The sequence below is a fragment of the Meles meles genome, chromosome 2, assembly GCF_922984935.1.
Source record: "Meles meles chromosome 2, mMelMel3.1 paternal haplotype, whole genome shotgun sequence".
Lineage (NCBI taxonomy): Eukaryota > Metazoa > Chordata > Mammalia > Carnivora > Mustelidae > Meles > Meles meles.
The window spans coordinates 168,726,375-168,732,374 of record NC_060067.1 but is presented as its reverse complement, the minus strand read 5'-3'; positions in this window follow the sequence as shown (position 1 = coordinate 168,732,374).

Sequence of the window (6,000 nt, the reverse complement as noted above, 5' to 3'; positions counted from 1 at the left end):
AATAAGATTCAACAGTACATTAAAAGGATTATTCACCACGATCAAGTGGGATTTATTCCAGGGCTGCAGGGTTGGTTCAACATCCGCAAATCAATCAATGTGATAGAACACATTAATAAAAGAAAGAACAAGAACCATAGGATACTCTCAATAGATGCTGAAAAAGCATTTGACAAAGTACAGCATCCCTTCCTGATCAAAACTCTTCAAAGTGTAGGGATAGAGGGCACATACCGCAATATTATCAAAGCCATCTATGAAAAACACACCGCAAATATCATTCTCAATGGAGAAAAACTGAAAGCTTTTCCGTTAAGGTCAGGAACACGGCAGGGATGTCCATTATCACCACTGCTATTCAACATAGTACTAGAAGTCCTAGCCTCAGCAATCAGACAACAAAAAGAAATTAAAGGCATCCAAATTGGTAAAGAAGAAGTCAAACTATCACTCTTCGCAGATGATATGATACTATATGTGGAAAACCCAAAAGACTCCACTCCAAAACTGCTAGAACTTGTACAGGAATTCAGTAAAGTGTCAGGATATAAGATCAATGCACAGAAATCAGTTGCATTTCTGTACACCAACAACAAGACAGAAGAAAGAGAAATTAAGGAGTCAATCCCATTTACAATTGTACCCAAAACTATAAGATACCGAGGAATAAACCTAACCAAAGAGACTAAGAATCTATACACAGAAAATTATAAAGTACTCATGAAAGAAATTGAGGAAGACACAAAAAAATGGAAAAATGTTCCATGCTCCTGGATTGGAAGAATAAATATTGTGAAAATGTCTATGCTACCTAAAGCAATCTACACATTTAATGCAGTCCCTATCAAAATACCATCCATTTTTTTCAAAGAAATGGAACAAATAATCCTAAAATTTATATGGAACCAGAAAAGACCTCGAGTAGCCAAAGGAATATTGAAGAACAAAGCCAAAGTTGGTGGCATCACAATCCCGGACTTCAAGCTCTATTACAAAGCTGTCCTCATCAAGACAGCATGGTACTGGCACAAAAACAGACACATAGATCAGTGGAACAGAATAGAGAGCCCAGAAATAGACCCTCAACTCTATGGTCAACTCATCTTCGACAAAGCAGGAAAGAATGTCCAATGGAAAAAAGACAGCCTCTTCAATAAATGGTGCTGGGAAAATTGGGCAGCCACATGCAGAAAAATGAAATTGGACCACTTCCTTACACCACACACGAAAATAGACTCCAAATGGATGAAGGACCTCAATGTGAGAAAGGAATCCATCAAAATCCTTGAGGAGAATGCAGGCAGCAACCTCTTCGACCTCAGCCGCAGCAACATCTTCCTAGGAACAACGGCAAAGGCAAGGGAAGCAAGGGCAAAAATGAACTATTGGGATTTCATCAAGATCAAAATCTTTTGCACAGCAAAGGAAACAGTTCACAAAACCAAAAGACAACTGACAGAATGGGAGAAGATATTTGCAAACGACATATCAGATAAAGGGCTAGTATCCAAAATCTATAAGGAACTTAGCAAACTCAACACCCAAAGAACAAACAATCCAATCAAGAAATGGGCAGAGGACATGAACAGACATTTCTGCAAAGAAGACATCCAGATGGCCAACAGACACATGAAAAAGTGCTCCACGTCACTCGGCATCAGGGAAATACAAATCAAAACCACAATGAGATATCACCTCACACCAGTCAGAATGGCTAAAATTAACAAGTCAGGAAATGACAGATGCTGGAGAGGATGTGGAGAAAGGGGAACCCTCCTCCACTGTTGGTGGGAATGCAAGCTGGTGCAACCACTCTGGAAAACAGCATGGAGGTTCCTCAAAATGTTGAAAATAGAACTACCCTATGACCCAGCAATTGCACTACTGGGTATTTACCCTAAAGATACAAACATAGTGATCCGAAGGGGCACGTGTACCCGAATGTTTATAGCAGCAATGTCTACAATAGCCAGACTATGGAAAGAACCTAGATGTCCATCAACAGATGAATGGATAAAGAAGAGGTGGTATATATACACAATGGAATACTATGCAGCCATCAAAAGAAATGAAATCTTGCCATTTGCGACGACGTGGATGGAACTAGAGTGTATCATGCTTAGTGAAATAAGTCAATCGGAGAAAGACAACTATCATATGATCTCCCTGATATGAGGACATGGAGAAGCAACATGGGGGGGTAGGGGGATAGGAGAAGAATAAATGAAACAAGATGGGATTGGGAGGGAGACAAACCATAAATGACTCTTAATCTCACAAAACAAACTGGGGGTTGCTGGGGGGAGGTGGGATTGGGAGAGGGGGAGCGGGCTATGGACATTGGGGAGGGGAGGCGAACCATAAGAGACTATGGACTCTGAAAAACAACCTGAGGGTTTTGAAGGGTCAGGGGTGGGAGGTTGGGGCAACCTGAGGGTTTTGAAGGGTCAGGGGTGGGAGGTTGGGGGAACAGGTGGTGGGTAATGGGGAAGGCACGTTTTGCATGGAGCACTGGGTGTTGTGCAAAAAGAATGAATACTGTTACGCTGAAAAAATAAATGGGAAAAAAAAAAGAGTGATTGTATGTCTCAGAAGCATAAAGGTCTTGGCTTGCACTTATTTCAGAGTGTCCAACCTGCTTATAGTCCACCCTTGTTCTAATTTCTTTCCTCATCTGGGAACACACTGCCACATATGAGTATCCGCTTAAGAGTTTTTATACATTTTGGAAGCATAAAGGCCTTGGCGTAGACTTAACACAGAGTATCCAACGTGCCTGGCGTCTGTCCTTGTTCTACCTTCTTTCCTCAACTGGGAAAACACTGCCATTTAATGGGTTTTGTATCAAGTGGGATTATACGTTTTGGAAGCTTAAGGGCCTTGGCGTGCACTTAACTAAGAGTATCCAACCTCCATAGAGTCCTTCCTTGTTCTAACTTCTTTCCTCAACTGGGAAAACACTGCCATTTATGAGTCTTCGCCTTATGAGTGTTTATACGTTTTGGCATCATAAGGGCCTTGGTGTGCACTTTCCTCAGAGTATCCAACTAGGTAGAGTTCGTCCTTGTTCTAACTTCTTTTCTCAACTGGGAAAACTCTGCCACATATGAGTGTTAGCCTGAAGAGCGATTATATATTTTGGAAGCATAAGGGACTTGGCGTGCACTTAACTCAGAGTATACAACATGCTTATAGTCATCCCTTGTTCTAAGTTCTTTCCTCAACTGGGAACACACTGCCACTTATGAGTCTTCACCTTAAGAGCGATTAAACATTTTGGAAGCATAAGGTTCTTGGCATGCACTTAATTCAGAGTATCCAACATGTTTACAGGAAGCCATTGTTCTAAGTTCTTTCCTCAAAAAAGAACATACTGTCACTTATGAGTCTTGGCCTTAAATGCCATTATAGGTTTTGGAAGCATAAGGGCCTTGGCCTGCACTTAACTCAGAGTATGCAACATGCTTATAGTCCACCCTTTTTCTAAGTTCTTTCCTCAACTGGGAACACACTGCCACTTATGAATCTTAACCTTAAGAGCGATTATAGGTTTTGGAAGCATAAGGGATTTGGTGTGCACTTAACCTAGAGTATCCAACTTGCTTATAATCTGCCCTTGTTCTAAGTTCTTTCCTTATCTGGAACACACTGCCACTTATGAGACTTAACCTTAAGAGCGATTATACGTTTTGGAAGCCTAAGGGACTTGGTGTGCACTTAACTCAGAGTATACAACATGCTTATAATCGGCCCTTGTTCCAAATTCTTTTCTCAACTGGGAACATACTGCGCTCTTTAGTCTTCACCTTAAAAGCGATTATACGTTCTGGAAGCATAAGGGACTTCGCGTGCACTTAACTTAGTGTATAAAACTTGCTTATAGTCTGCCCTTGTTTTTTTTTTTATTTATTTTTTTAATTTTTTTTTCCATTTTATTTATTTTTTCAGCATAACAGTATTCATTCTTTTTGCACAACACCCAGTGCTCCATGCAAAACGTGCCTTCCCCATTACCCACCACCTGTTCCCCCAACCTCCCACCCCTGACCCTTCAAAACCCTCAGGTTGCCCCAACCTCCCACCCCTGACCCTTCAAAACCCTCAGGTTGTTTTTCAGAGTCCATAGTCTCTTATGGTTCGCCTCCCCTCCCCAATGTCCATAGCCCGCTCCCCCTCTCCCAATCCCACCTCCCCCCAGCAACCCCCAGTTTGTTTTGTGAGATTAAGAGTCATTTATGGTTTGTCTCCCTCCCAATCCCATCTTGTTTCATTTATTCTTCTCCTATCCCCCTACCCCCCCATGTTGCTTCTCCATGTCCTCATATCAGGGAGATCATATGATAGTTGTCTTTCTCCGATTAGTCTGCCCTTGTTTTAATTTTTTTCCTCAACTGGGAACACACTGCCACTTATGAGTCTTCACCTTAAGATTGATTGTAAGTTTTGGAAGCATAAGGGTCTTGGGGTGCACTTATTTGAGAGTGTCCAACATGCTTATAGTCTGCCCTTGTTCTAAGTTCTCTCCTCAACTGGGAACCCACTGCCATATGAGTCTTCACCTTAAGTGCGATTTTAAGTTTTGGAAGGATAAGGGCCTTGGCGTGCACTTAACGCTGAGTATCCAACCGGCCTAGTGACCGTCCTTGTTCTAACTTCTTTTCTCAACTGGAAACACTCTGCTTCATATGAGTGTTAGCATTAAGAGTGATTATATGTTTTGGAAGCATAAGGGCCTTGGCTTGCACTTAACTTAGAGTATCCAACTTGCCTAGAATCCGTCCTTGTTCTAACTTCTTTCCTCAATTGGGAACAGTATGCCACATATGAGGGTTAGCATTAACAGCAATTATATGTTTTGGAAGCATAAGGGCCTTGGATTTCACTTAACTCAGAGTATCCAACCTGCCTTGAGTCGGTCCTTGTTCCAACTTTTTTCCTCAACTGGGAAAACACTGCCATTTAATGGGTTTTTGTATTAAGTGGGATTATACGTTTTGGAAGCATAAGTGCCTTGGAGTGCTCTTAACTCAGAGTATACAACTTCCATAGAGTCCGTTCATCTTCTACGTCCTTTCCTCAACCGGGAACTCACTGCCACTTATGAGTCTTCACCTTAGGAGTGATTATACATTTTGGAAGCATAATGGCCTTGGCGTGCACTTAACTCAGAGTATCCAACATGCTTATAGTCCGCCCTTGTTCTAGTTTTTTTCCTCAACTGGGAGGACACTGCCACTTATAAGTCTTAACCTTAAGAGCATTTATACCTTTTGGATGCATAAGGGTCTTGGCCTGCATTTAATTCAGATATCTTACATACTTATAGCCCGCCCTTGTTCTAAGTTCTTTCCTCAACTGGAAATACACCTCCAATTATGAGTCTAAGCCTTAAATGCCATTATACATTTTGGAAGCATAAGGGCCTTGGCATGCACTTAACTCAGAGTATCCAACATGCTTATACTCCACCCTTGTTCTAGGATTTTTTCTCAAATGGTTAATCAGTACCACTTATGAGTGTCCGCCTTAAATCCCATTATACGTTATGAAAGCATAAGCACCTTTGCATGCACTTAGCTCAGAGTATCCAACTTGCATAGAGTCTGTCCTTCTTCTAAGTCCTTTTCTCAACTGGGAATACACTGCCACTTATGAGTTTTCGTGTTAAGCGGGATTATATGATTTGGAAGCATAAGGGCCTTGGTGCGCACTTAAATTAGAATATCCAACATTCTATAGTCCGCCCTTCTCCTAAGTTCTTTCCTCAACTGGGAAAACTCTGCCATTTAATGGCTTTTCGTATTAAGCGGGATGATACATTTTGAAAGCATAAGGGACTTGGCGTGCACTCAACTCAGTGTATACAACATGCTGTAATCCACCCTTGTTCTACGTTCTCTCCTCACTAGAGAACACACTGCCACTTATGAGTCTTGGCTTTAAATGCCATTACATGTTTTGGAAGCATGAGGGCCTTGGCATGCACTTATCTAAGAGTAT